Here is a 14,151-nt window from a genome sequence, read left to right as displayed (position 1 = left end):
GGGATTACAGGCTCCCGCCACTACGTCCAGATAATTTTTGTATTTTTAGTAGAGATGTGGTTTTGGCATATTGGCCGGGCTGGTCTCGAACTCTTGACCTCAGGTGATCTGCCCACCTTGGCCTCCCAAAGTGCTGGGATTACAGGCATGAGCCACCACGCCTGGCCCAAAAAAGTATTCTTAAGAGAGTGAAGAGGCAAGTCACAAGGTGGGAGAAGATATCTGTAACACATCTAACCAAGAAAGGATTAGTATCCAGGATATATAAAGAATGCCTACAATTCAAATTGAAAAAGACAACTCAGTAGAAAAATCAGCAAAAGGCATTAGCAGGTGTTTCATGTACAGTGAAATACAGATGATCAAGAAATAGACAAGTGTACAAAAAAGATGCTTTGCCTTACTTATAATTAGGAAAATGCATCTTTTCTTGTATTTCTTGGCCATTTCTGTCCCAGCCCCTCTCATTGTCAGCATTAAACTGCTGAGTCACTTTAATTTGTTCACCATGATGTCTACAGCTCTGTCCCCATCATGACCCCCAGGAGGAGCTGTTGTCTTGTAGAATATAATAGAAGGTGCTCCTAAAAGTTACTTATATAATTGTCACTTTCACTGAAACATATGCACCTTCCCCATCCCCCCTACCCCTGTGATGACACTATCATGATTCTCTGCTGAGTAGACAGAAGGCTGGCTCTCAAATGGGTACCTTGTTTTGCCTTTCAGTTACTATCATCATTATTTATTGACTCATTGTATTATGTTATGTATAGAATCTCATTTAATCCTTACAAAAACTCTATGAAAGTAGGAATTTTCATTTTCTTCTCACAGATGCAGAAACTGAGACCTTGAAATGGTCAATAATTTGCCTGAGGTCACATCGTTAATCGGTGGAGCTGGGATTTGAATGAAGTTTGCCTGACTTCAGAGCCTGTGCTCTGATGTTATGTGCTCTGATGTTATGAAGTCATAACATCATTGTGTTATGCTCCTACCCTTTGCTACCTATGCTAATAGTAATTGCTACCTTACCTTGCAGACCTACTAGGACGCTGAATGCCACTCAAAACAGCCCTATGATGGGAATATCCTTATCCTCATTACAGAAGAGAAAAGCGAAACTTAAAAAATGTGACTTACTTATGTGACTTGCTAGTGGCCGAGTCAGTGTTCAGACCGGGTCTGTTTGGTTCTAACTCCAGCTGTTTTATCCACTCTGCACAATGCCCCCAGTTCTTCCTCTCTGTGGCTAGGACAGTGACCTCACTTCTCTGTAAACTGTCTGACAGAAGGTAACACTCTTAAAGCAGATCACAAGCAGACCACTCGCTGAGCCAGCTTCATTGGAAAGATATATAATTTTCCTGGGAGAAGAAACAACTGGGTCCTAGGCACTAGGAGCAAAGAGCTTCCTGCCACAGCCTAGGTTTTTCTGTGATTCAGCCCCCTCCCTCTCTTCTCATGCTGGCACGGAGTAACTTTTTTTTTTGTGCCAACCTAGGATTTCTTCTTTTCAGAACTGAGTAACACAGGTCAAATGACTCCTGGCTGAGAAGATACACAGGAGTCAGTATTAATTTTAGAGGCAGTCGGGCACATGGAAGAGGTCATTAGAGCAAGAGACCGTCTGGTATGGACAGAAAGCTTCCAACTTGAAAGTGCTGATGTGAGACCAAGCGCGGTGGCTCACGCCTGTAATCTCATCACCTTGGGAGGCTGAGGCAGGTGGATCACCTGAGGTCAGGAGTTCGAGACCAGCCTGGCCAACATGGTGAAACCCCATCTCTACTAAAAATACAAAAATTAGCCAAGCGTGGTGCCGGGCACCTGTAATCTCAGCTACTTGGGAGGCTGAGGCAGGAGAATCAATTGAACCCAGGAGATGGAGGTTGCAGTAAGCCAAGATCGCGCTATTGCACTCCAGCCTGGGCAACGAGAGTAAAGACTCTGTCTCAAAAAAAAAAAAAAAAAAAAAAAGAAGAAGAAAGAAAGTGCTGATGCAATGGCCAAGCGCTGGGTCCTAGGAAGTTGGTGGCCATCTGTCCTCTCAATCTTATGCCCTTTCTTTCCCTCCCTTTCAGACCAAAGGAACTGGGTTTCTTGAAGAAATGATTCATTCCAGTTGTGGGGCAACAAATGTACAAGATGGGCGTGGCACATTCTGTTGTGGCCAGAAAACAAGAAAAGGATAAAAGATTAATGGAGCAACGTGAAATGATACAGGCAACATACAGGGGCTCCTACTGTCCAAAGTTGGAACAATTCGAACATGAAAAAGAAGAATGACTGCAATGGATTAAAACATGCTGCAATACTTCATACTGATCACATTCTTTTTTTTCCCTTCTTTTCGAGATGGTCTTACTCTGTCACTCAGGCTGGAATGCAGTGGTGCAATTTTGGCTCACTGCAGCCTCAACCTCTGTAGCTCAAGTGATCCTCCCACCTCAGCCTCCCAAGTAGCTAGTGACAGAGCAGGAGCATCACCATCTTGGACAAACACCACCATTTTAAAGTGCCCCTTGATCAAAAACTGCCTAAATCCAACCCAAAGGGCATCAGCCTAATGGCTAATGTCAGTATGACCATAAACCACAAATGACATCTCCAACCAGAAACATTCCAACCGTAAGATAAACTCTCTCCCTGACCAGAGACAAGCCAGCCCCAAGATAACCTCCCCTCCGACCAGAGACATTCCAAACCCACAATGAACTTCTCCTCCACACAGAAACATTCCAAGCCTGTGATAGGCTCTCTCACCCTGAACCCTTAAATACACTTAGTCTGTAAGAGAGAGTACTCCTGACAGAAATCGGCCAGAAGCCCCTCTCAGGTTTATTCTCCAAAATAAACCTGTCTTTATTGAGCCATTTTTCATGTTTCTTTCCTCTTTCTTTTTAACTCTTACAGCTAGGACTATAGGCACAAACCACCATACTTGGCTTATCTTTGTATTTTTAGTAGAGATAGGGTTTCACCATGTTGCCCAAGCTGGTCTTGAACTCCTGGGCTCAAGTGATCCACCCGCCTTGGCCTCCCAAAATGCTGGGACTGCAGGTGTGAGCCACCACGCCCAGCCCACATTCTTAATAGAGCATTGTTTCAAGCTGTAATATTTAAGAATACAGAGAAAATGAAGTACAGTCAATACTCATTATTCTTGGTAGTTATGTTTTATAATATCGCTGAGAACACTGTATTAGTAAATACTGAACCATTGCTCCTAGGGGAACTACAGAGTTAGAGTCCTATGAGTCTCTGGTCACATTTTCATCAACCAATCAATACAGAGCCTTATTTTATGATGTTTCTGCTTAAAGACACCTTATTTAATATTGATTCATTAAATTATTGTTTATTGATTGATGATTCAATAACACTGAACTCACAGCCAACTGACTATAACTTGTGTGTGAACAAAGCTTATCTGACACACGTATTTCCTCCATGAGGCACACCACAGCCTCCTAGAACGCTAGACAGCATTTCAGCACTATGCTTGGAGGTCACCAGTAAAAAGCACAGAAATGAGAAAAACATGGCACTAAAGACGTCATGAAAAGGACATTCTTTACAGTATCAAAGCTGAAACAAGAAGGCTGAGTGTTGCCTTGTTTGACCTGAGCTGGGAACAGGCATGTGGGGTGACTCAGATTTTTCACAGCTCTGTGTATGCCCACAAATGACTGCAAAAACACCTCAAGTACTAATTTTGGGGAGACAAACCTTAGCGAGTAGGTGAATTTGCAAATATGGCATCTGCAAATAACAAGGATTGGCTGTGTAAGGTTTATAGCACTGACGTCCTCCATGTTGGAAAAGCCATGCCTATGGCATAAAGTTGGAACAATTTTGTGACTGATCTGAATTAACTAAAAGAGGGATGTCATGATTCAAAAACAGGATATGCCTGTAGTCCCAGCTACTCAGAGTCTGAGGCAGGAGGATCACTTAAACCCAGGAGTTCAAGTCCAGTGTGGACAACATAGTGAGACCCCTATCTCTGTTTAAAAAAAAAAAGAGAAAAAAATAGGGAGGGTTACCATACAGGGAAAATCAGCTGACTCTATTTCACTGTCTTTTGGGTCACAGCCAGAGAAAATATATTACATTTGCACCTGGAAACATTCTAGTTAGAAATAAGGGTGAGTGTTCAGACTGTGAAAGTTACAAGCTGTAGGTTACTCAAGGAGATGGAGCCATCCTTTTCTCTTTAAAACCTTTATATCAGGAAAGAAAGCCATCCATCTGGAAAGGCTGAAAGTAGTTCCCATTTTTGGTCCTATATCTCTGGGGTATTTAAAAAATAGCAGCTTTTATACTATATTCCTGGTGTTCTGGAGTATATAATACACTTCTGAAAGTTCTGATGGTGATTGTTTAAACTTGAAGATTGAATGAAAATGGAAAAGTACGTGTTAGCTCCTCTTCAGCAGAATGCCACCCAGTGTTAGCTGAGGCACCAGGCTTCCTTGTGAATTAGTCTTGAACACCACTCCATAGCCTCTGAGAGGGCAGAGCCTCCTCACTCCCACCACAGTTCAGCCGGTTCCTAGCAGCTCCTTTCTGTGTGCTTCTCTCTCCCCACACTCCTGTGCTTTCCACACTCTGAGTGTTGGCTCACCCCTGCTTGTGTAAACCAAAATAGGAACCTCCACCCTCTACCAAGTCACTTGCCTCAGAAGTTTCACAAGCACTCGGAAAGAATTCTGTGAGGGAGGCCGGGTGCAGAGCCTCATGCCTATAATCCCAGCACTTTGGGAGGCTGAGGCGGTGGATCGCTGGGGTCAGGAGTTTGAGACCAGCCTGGTCAATATGGTGAAACCCCATCTCTACTAAAAATACAAAAATTAGCCAGGCGTGGTGGCGCATGCCTGTAGTCCCAGCAACTACAGAGGCCAAGGTGGGAGGATTGGTTGAACCTGGGAGGTGGAGGTTGCAGTGAGCTGAGCTGGAGACACTGCACTCCAGCCTGGGCAACAGAGGGAGACCCTGTCTCAAAAAAAAAAAAAAAGAAAAGAAAAAGAAAAGAATTCTGTGAGGGTCGGGTCGTGGAGAGGAAGAACACCAGGTTAGGGGTCGTCACAAGCCCTGTTGCTTCCTCCACTCCATTTTCCTTTCAGTTCTAGCTCTCCTCCCTCTTGTAAGTAAACGGGCAGGTGTTTTTCTTTCTTTTCTTCCTCGAAAACAATCATACTTAATTCTCCTTCCCCCACCCCAGAGATTATTGTAATTCTGTAATTATAATAATCTTTCTAATTTTTTCTTACAGGTTTTCCTCGAGAAGAGAGAAGATGTTTCTGCCATGTTAAGGGTTCAGAAAGGGAGCACATTTGGCGCAATAAATTTAAAGACTTGACAATAATTCCACAGTAGTAAGAAGATCTACCCTGAAGAATGTCATACTTTTTTTTCTCCTGGTGTAACAGCCCTGGCACAAGGAAGAAGTTGGTTCTGCCTGGATGATGAGGACCTTGGGAAGGGGCAAGAGACCAGGTCATACAGAAAGCAGCAAAAACCAGCCAGTGTGGCTGGGTCCATGTCAATAGACAGCACGGAAGAAAGAAAGAGCCTGGGAAAAGGAATAGGTTGGGGATGGCAGGGTTGTGAGTTAGATGGGAAGGGACTCTTTGTCTTATTTTTCCATTCTGAATGCTTTTCTCCCTCATGTTTTACATTTCACAATTTCCCTCACATTTCTGAATTTCTCTCACATCTCTGAAACTGTGACGCAACTTACATTAGAAAGCTTCCTTCTACTGCACTCAGCTGGGTGATGGTCATGACCTTCCATGGACACCCTCTGATAAGATCAAGAAAGTACTAGTATTGAGAATCTTCTAGACTTGGGAAAATAAGGTTCATGATGAATTATAGTTTGGGAAACTTACCTAAACTCTATTCTTAAAATAAGCCTAATTCAAGAGATTTCTGTGTACCAGAATACAAGGAATAAAGTCATCTATTCAGAGGACTAAGGGGCTGCTGCTGTCTGTCTGGGAAAGAGGTGTCCACAGGTCCAGGTGTTGGTGGAGGGCACTAGCTGGCCCCAGGAGTGAAGAAGAGCGGGGCTAAGGGTGAGGTTGGACTACTGGGCAAAGCACAGATGGATATGGGTATGATAGTAATACATGGCAGGAAGAAAGGCAAACACCAGAGAAATGTGGCTGAAGTGGAGACCCAGCTCTGAGCTGGGAACGGGTGGGGCCCTGTAATGACAGAGAGGTGGGGACAGGAGTTGAGGGAAAGAGGTGAGGGGAAAAGGTGAGGGGAAAAGACCCATAGCTGGAGCTCCAGCCACCACCAGCAAGTGAGAAGGCACTGGATCTGGAGTTAAGTGGGAAGGTGGCAAGCTCCCCCACCTCCCAACAGCAGATAGAGGAGAGAGCTAAGCAGAAGGTTGCGATGAGAAACTGCAAGGCCCAGCTATCAGCCCAAGGAGCTTGGAGGACAGTGGAGGAAGGGAGAACGGATTTCCTAGGGAAAGAGCTGGAGGTTAAGCTGGAGGTGGCTGTATATCACTGATGCAGTTTTGACTCCGATTCAGGGCTGTGAACTGGAGGCCCAACCAGAAATAACCTCTCCTAGCACAGCCAAGAAACACTGAGACCATGCTGATGGAGGGAAGTTTAACCTGAAGTCTGGGTTAATCCAGCTGCTAAATAGGGTGGGCCCTTCCTTCTCCAAGCTCTAGGTTAGGGTGGGTCTGGAATAACATGGAATTTACAGAAAGGTGACTCCACCTAGCACCAGAGACAGGAGGAGACCAGGAACCTCATTGTTGTCAGGGTCCACTGCTGGAAGCCCTGGCCAGCTGAGCTGATGGTGCAGGGCAGGGCACTGTGGAGCAATTCTGGGATCCCATGTTACCAAGGGTGAGGAGAGGACCAGATACCTTTTCATCACAAGGTCCTGCAACTGGCCCTTCACTTCTCATACCTCCAAAAGAAGCAGGGATCTAGGTTGCCCCTGCTTTGGGAATTGCAGGAGATCAGAGAGAAGTAGCTTAAGAACTCTTCACCTGGCATGACTGAGGCACATGCAGATGGGAAAAACGAAGCCCTTGCTCACCAAGTTGGTCTCAGTGAGCCTTTAAAGCCAATCACTGAGCAAGGTGCCAAGTTTCCCAGCCAAGTGTGATCCCTCTTTTGTAGTCTCCTTCCTGGCTCTATGATACACTCAGATTTTCACAACCAAACGTACATTTTATGTTTGATGTAGATAACTAGAATTGCCCTAAAGGACAAGCAGTCCCCTGCCCATGAGGACAGCATTCACACACACATCCTCATGCTGAGATGGATGGATGCATTTAGACCAGGCATGAAGTACTCAAATACATTGCTGTGGTTAATATCTTGACTGGTCATAGGCACAAATTAAGCTGGAAAATGTTTATGATGTTGCCACTTTTAAGAGACTGCATAGCTGCTTGTAGGCAGTAATAAGAGTAGTCTATGTTTACTGAGCACTCAACCATGTGCTGGTCTTAAGCCTTTAGCCTGCATTAACTCATTTAATCCTCAATTAATTAAGAGATGGGTTCTTCAATTATGGTTGTTCTCCATTTTTCACATGGAGAACCCGTGGCAAAATGAGGGTAAGTATGTGACCAAGATTACCTAAGTGTTAGGTAGCAGGCCCAGACTTGAACTTAGGTTATCTGACCTCAGAGCCTGGGCTCTTAGCCACTGTGCCATTCCATCTCCAACTTATAGAGGCTGCTGCTTTCAGGGGCAACCCCTGGGGTGTCACTCAATGCCTGTTGTGTCTTGAGGAGGCCCAATAAATGACACCTTCCTTCCATGCATGAGTTTTGAGCCAATAAAGGAATACTACAAAAGTGCAGGGCAGGTGGGAGTCCAAAATCCCACATTTATTGTTTAATAAAAATGGATATTGACATCTAAATCTCAGAATTAGATAGATTTGGGGCTCTAGAGCCAGATTGTGTGGGTTTAAATCCCAGCTCCAACCTTCACTAACTGGGAGATCTGGCGCGAGTTATTTAATCCCTCTGAGACTCAGTTCCCTCCTTTGTAAAGTGGGACAATAATGATACTTCCTCACAGGATTGTTGTGAAGATTAAATGAATTAACATATGGAAAGCATTTAGTTACTGGCATGTGGTGAGTTCTCACTCAAGATTAGCGATTATCTTTACTGTTAACCACATATTACCAGGTGGCCCAGGGACTCCTGCATGACTCCCCATGGGGACTTGCCTCCAGAAAACTTACTGCAAGGAGGGCAGAGAGCAGAAGCCATGCTTCTTGCAGGCAGCTTGCTTCCCAGAGAAAGACGGAAGCCAAGAACTGGGCTTTACAGGTCAAGTTCTCTTTACAAACCCACCATGGGAAGGAGACAGGCCAGGAGTGTGGTGCAATTGAACCTTCCACCCCATGGAATGAAACACGACCTGCCCTCCCATCCCCAACCTATCCCTAGTATATTGGGCACCAGCATCCCAGAAGCCCTGTTCTAGAAGCCATTCTATTCTGCCCTGGGATCTGTCATCAAGAAAACTTGCCTTAACAGTTGAGAAGTGTTGAATAATTTGTTTGCTTTCTGATCCTAGAAATAGATCATATAAGGAAAGTCTAGAGGAATCAGATTGTTTGCCCTGGAAACTCAATGCATGATGCTCCTGAGTAGAGGAAGAAAGTCTGTGAGGTAGCACTGGTGAGTGAGAGAAGAGATTACAGGTGTGCTGGGAACAGTCGGCCAGAGCCTGTTTTCTTTTAAGAGGGAAAGGCTGAAAGTGCAGCATGCTATTTTAACTAGAATTATAGTTGGCCAGGAATAATTCTCCCTTTATCATTATTATCATTATCACTGTAATTATAATAAATAATACTTGATGGTTGAAAAAAATTCAGATTGGTTTCCAAAGGTTCTGTGCCTTAGACAGTAAAAGCAGGAAGGCCTTTACTCACCTGCATGGTGCTTCTCCTAATAGGACACAGTCTTTTCTGACTGCATAGGGCTGGCAAAGGTCACTACATCTGAAGAAGTTTATGGAGAACTGATGTCTCCAAGAAGTGCTTTACAGTCAGAAAGTTCTGGAGTCATTTCAGTTTTAAGTCAACTTGTGTGGCTGTAGGTAAGTCATTTGCCCTTTCTGGGCCTTAATCACTTCACCTGTAAAGCAAGGACACTGGAGCACCTCCCCAAGAATCATTCCAACTCTGACCATCTCTAATTTTATATTTCTCATTTATGCTAGTGAACCCAATGGGCAGTGTTCCTGTGATCTTAACCCCAGGGGAACATGTGGGCATTTCATCCAAGAGTGGCCTTTGTTATCTGGTCCTTTAGTGACTCAAACAGTGGAAAATCCAGGATCTTTGTTGTTGGTGATGGTGGTGGTGGGGGCACAATTTAGAACAGACAAGTCTTCTGCACCCCTCATTTCAAACATGGACACTGCCCAATCTAGTACCTAGAGCATAACAGGCCCTTAAAGAATTTTTATTAATTTGTAAGTCTCGCTTGAAGACTCAAGTCCACCAATGATTTCACTGAAAACAGTATTTGTAGGTTTTAATTTTCCCCATTCTGAGAAAGAGCTTTTATTTTTTTAAACTTTTTTTATAGAGATAGGGTCTCACTATGTTGCCCAGGCTGGTCTCCAACTCCTGAGCTCAACTGATGCTCCCACCTCTGCCTCCCAAAGTGCTAGGATTACAGGCATGAACCACCATGTCTGGCCCAAGAAAGGGCTTTTAGGAACTCCCTGCCTGGGAACGCAGGCCTATCCTGTCTCACTGGTCAAGGCCCTTGGGCGTGGGTTTTCATTCACCAGCATCAGCTGAGTACCCACTATGGGACTGGCCTGAGCTTGGTGAGGGGGCCTCAAAGATGAACAGGAAGGAGCTCTGCTCTCAGTGAGAGGAAATCAGTCATGAGAAAGACTGAAGGAAGTGACACCTGAGCAGAGGTTCAGATAGGAATAAAAAAGGCATGTCAGGCAGACAGACAGCATGAGCAAAGGCCTCCGGTGTGAGAAGACTTGGAACTACAGAGCAGCTAAATGTCCAAGCACTGCTGGTGTGTCAGGATCTGGGGAAAGAGGATGGAGATGGGCCTGGACAGGTAGGCAGGGACCAGCTGAGAAGGGCCTATGGCTTGGCTAAGGAGTTTGGACTTGTCCTGAAGGCAGTGGGGGCCGAGAGAGGGATGTCACTGAAGATATTTCAGCAGGGGGTTGTGACATGTCCAACTACTCTGATAGCAGAGCAGTGTTATCTTCTAAACTGAAGGCCTTCAGGACAGTTATGGGCCTTACCATAGAACCAAGAAGAGCCCCTATGGAATATACAGGGTTGTCTAGCACTCCACCTCAGGTTTGTTGTTGTTATTGTTGTTGTTTGAGACTGGGTCTCACTCCTGTCACTCAGCCTGGAGTGCAGTGGCGTGATCTTGGCTCACTGCTGCCTCGACTCCCCGAGTTCAGGTGATCTTCCCACCTCAGCCTCCGAGTAGCTAGGACCACAGGCATGTGCCACCATGCCTGGATAATTTTTTGAATTTTTAGCACGAAAGAGATAGGTTTTCGCCCTGTTGCCCAGGCTGGTCTCGAACTCTTGGGCTCAAGCAATCCTCCAGCCTGGGCCTCCCAAAATGCTGGGATTATAGGCGTGAGCCACCATGCCTGGCCCACCTTAGGTTAAAGAAAACCATGGCTAATGAATAGTATTGGGTCTCAGCTTGTCATCATTTCCTCAGGGAGGGTTTGTCTCCCTGGACCAGGTTAGCTCTCCTTGCCACATGATCCCGTGGCACCCAGAACATAGTCTCCTGACAATGTCACTCTTGTTCAATGCCCATCTTCCCTTCAGGACCCTAGGTTCCAAGACAGCTGGAATTTTGGTCTTTCTTACTCACTGCTGTCCCCCCAGTTGCTTGCCCAGTGCTGGCACTAGTAGATGCTCAATAAATATTTCTTGAATTAAGAACAAGAGTCACACTGGAGGGATGATCAGAGAGGTGAGCCAGGGGAATGTGATTTCCCTCCTGGTGATCACTATAAATGAAACCCAGAGGCTGGGAGAGTTTCCTAAAACAGAAAGTTTTAATCCGGGCTCTGTCATGTGCCCACTAGATATATTTCACTCTAGTGTGCCTTGACTCCTCACTTATGAGGTGAGGTAGGTGGACAAAAGCGATTGCTAGGTCTCTCTCTCTCTAACCCCAACATTTTATGCATGAAAAAATATTCCTTGCCTACGACTCTTCTCTTTCTAGGGTTTCTGTGTTTCAGAAAGATATGGCCACTGGTAAATTAAAGAAGAATAACATCATGATTTTAGCCAGAGAAACTGAAATAATCCTACAAAGATGAAAGATATTTAAAACGAACGGGTATATCTGGGCTGTCTGGAATTTGTTCTGAGAAAGGAATATTTATTTTTACAGGATGAATTAAACTGAGTTCCATCCACTTTTATAAAAAGCAAGTTTTTTTTTTTTTTTTTTTTTCCAGAGAGAAAGAACCAGAGCATAAGAATCAGCCCCACCTCCTGCGCTCTCCCTCTGGATTTTGCTGAGATTTGGTGAAATATCTGAGACCTGTTCCTCTCCTCCCTGCTTCACACTTAAAGACAGAGCCCAGCAGAGCTGCTGCCAGGATCCTTCCCCCAGTGCCCATGTGCACAGCCGAGCTGCCGGAGGTGCTGAGTGGGAGGACTCCTCCGTGGGGGGAAAACCCAGCCAGCAAGCAGGAAGCTACTCACCGGAGGTCTCTTCCAGACGAACTGGATGGGGAACTTCTGGCTATAAAAGAGAGAGGTCTCATCCGGTGGGAACTCAGGGTCCACATAAAGAACTTTCTTTTCTAGACATTTCTTGTGAAGTTGCTCGAATGTCTTCTCTTTCACTCCGATAATAGGAAAATTGCGGCTGATGATGGCTGAATAGATGCCACTTGGGTTTCCACCCCCAGCCTCGGTGGCCTTGCTCTGGGCCGGGTGAGGAACTGGCCCTGGGGACCGGGGCTCAGCCGCTGTCCTTGGAGCCACAGATGCGCTAATGACGGTCGGCATGGCAAGTGGCTTTGGAAGAAAAAGCTTTTTAAAGAAAATAAGATACAGCTACCTTCAAGGAAAGGAAGCAACTGCAAAGGGGAAGTTGGAGTAATTCTGTCATCTGAGAGAAAAGTGTCCACATCCAGTTCGAAGTTGAAAGCCCATCAGAAGGTCGTACAGGTTATGTCCATCTTAAAAACCGAGCTGTGATTCTGAAGCCATAAGTTCTCCCGAGAAATGAGTGCTAAAGGATTTCTGAAGCAATGTTGACCTGGGGTCTCCTACCAGCAGCATGCATGCCAGAGGGAGAGAGAAAGAGAGTGAGGGTTGTGTTTCAGTGGCCTGAAGATGCTTGAGCCAGGAAAACTAAAAATAGATGTGAAGAAACACTGTGAGTATGAGAGCAAGAGAGACTGCATGGTAGAGAGAGGAGAACCTGGCTAGGGACATTTCTGTTGCCATGAAGTGCTGGTGTTGCCAGAAAATGAAAAGGGAGTATCTGAGTAAGGTGAACACTGGAAAGAAGCTGAGAACTGCTGACATGTTATTGAGTAGGCAGTTATACAGACCACCCAACTACTGGCCATCAAATGAATGGAAAACAATATTGCAAAAAAGCTAGTTAGGGTGAACGGGAGGTACTGAATTCTACAAAAATATTCTGTGAATTTTAGAGAACATGATTTTTAGTCCTAAAATTTTAGGATATCAGAACATTATTCAATGTTAGATTTGGTATCTTTTTTAGAATGTTCTTGGGTCAGCGCTCATTGGAAATGTCTGCATGGAAAATGCTACTCAGCAGAGTCCTCATTTGAGAAAATCCCTGTCTCTACCTGCATACTTGACCTTGCCACCTCTTGTCTCTCCCCATCCGCAAAATAAACACTGGGACTGAATCTGCTAAAAAGTGGTCCTGCCGGGCCATGTGGCTCACGTCTCTAATCTCTGCACTTTGGGAGGCCGAGGCGGGTGGATCACATGAGGTCAGGAGTTGGAGACCAGCATGGCCAACAATAGTGAAACCCCGTCTCTACTAAAAATACAAAAATAAGCCGGGTGTGGCGGCGGGTGCCTGTAATCCCAGCTCCTTGGGAGGCTGAGACAGAAGAATCGCTTGAACCCAGGAGGCAGAGGTTGTAGTGAACCCAGATCACACCACTGCACTCCTGCCCAGGTGACAGAACGAGACTCTGTCTTAAAAAAAAAAAAAGTGCACCTGAGCAGAGAAAATCCTCACTTAACGTCATCGATAGGTTCTCGTAAGCTGTGACTTTAAGCAAAATGATGTACTGTATAGTGAAACCAGGCTAACTGATATAAACAAGAGTTAAGTCCCTACAGCACATGGTATGTTTTGGTTAAAGTCACAGTTTACAAGCACCTATCAATGATGTTAAGTGAGGACTTACTGTACAGGTTATATGTTGACTCATTCAGCCATGCCACATTAGGCATCTGAGACAGAAGTTGGAATTAGATACTGAACCAGACTGTCTGTCAACTCCTGGGATGTCACACCTGGTTTCAGGGCTCTTAGATGAGAGCATAAGTGGCTCTGCGAAAGGGAAGTGCCTGCCTGGCCTCCACCTTGTCTTCTACCCACAATAGCTGCTCCCTGGGCTGTAAGGAGATGACCACATTTCAAGTATGGCAGAGTGGAGGCATGTCCTAGGCTGCAGTCATGCCTGTTCCCATGCGACCAGTCTCAATAATTCAAGATTAGAGGCTATGGAAGAAGGTGGGAAGTGACAGGTAAAATAGGGAGTACTATCAGCCTCCTGATCCCTGGGATTGCGGCTTTGAAGAACTCTATGTCTGGGCTTGCAGGAACCATCAGCCTAGCCATCTGTCCCTCCAAGAAAATGCCCAGGGCTTTTTACTAGTCTTGGAGAGGCAGAATAGCGGACAGTGGTCTCTGGTGACTGACCACCTCGGTTCAAAGTCTAGGTTGGCCCCTTACTGGCTGTGCCTGTGTAACTTTAGGTGAGTTATTTCTTCCTTTCTGTCTCAGATTTCTCACCTATAAAATAGGTACAATTACAGTCATTCTGTTATTAGGTTTTTGTAACAATTAAATAATTTATGTAATACATTTAACACAGTGCCAGGATT

At 45.2% G+C, this 14,151-nt stretch overlaps 1 protein-coding gene across 10 annotated transcripts in view; it reads right to left on the bottom strand.

Annotated features, from left to right (window-relative positions):
- LOC101139167 (neutral alpha-glucosidase C) overlaps positions 1 to 14,151 on the bottom strand; it is a 139,049-nt gene that overhangs the window by 40,344 nt on the left and 84,554 nt on the right. For 2 of the 10 annotated variants that reach the window (XR_010131168.1, XR_010131171.1), the window contains one exon: positions 11,746 to 11,785. The exons of 7 other annotated variants lie outside the window; for them this stretch is intronic. The gene's annotated coding sequence lies outside the window, so the exon portion shown is untranslated. Of the gene's footprint in view, positions 1 to 11,745; positions 11,786 to 12,051; positions 12,318 to 14,151 lie in introns of those variants that run through there. One more of the 10 variants, XR_010131169.1, reaches the window with a different exon arrangement.

Source organism: Gorilla gorilla, chromosome 16 (genome assembly GCF_029281585.2).
Source record: "Gorilla gorilla gorilla isolate KB3781 chromosome 16, NHGRI_mGorGor1-v2.1_pri, whole genome shotgun sequence".
Taxonomy (NCBI): Eukaryota; Metazoa; Chordata; class Mammalia; order Primates; family Hominidae; genus Gorilla; species Gorilla gorilla.
Note: the sequence above shows the minus strand (reverse complement) of the source record. Positions and strands in the feature narration are given on the sequence as shown.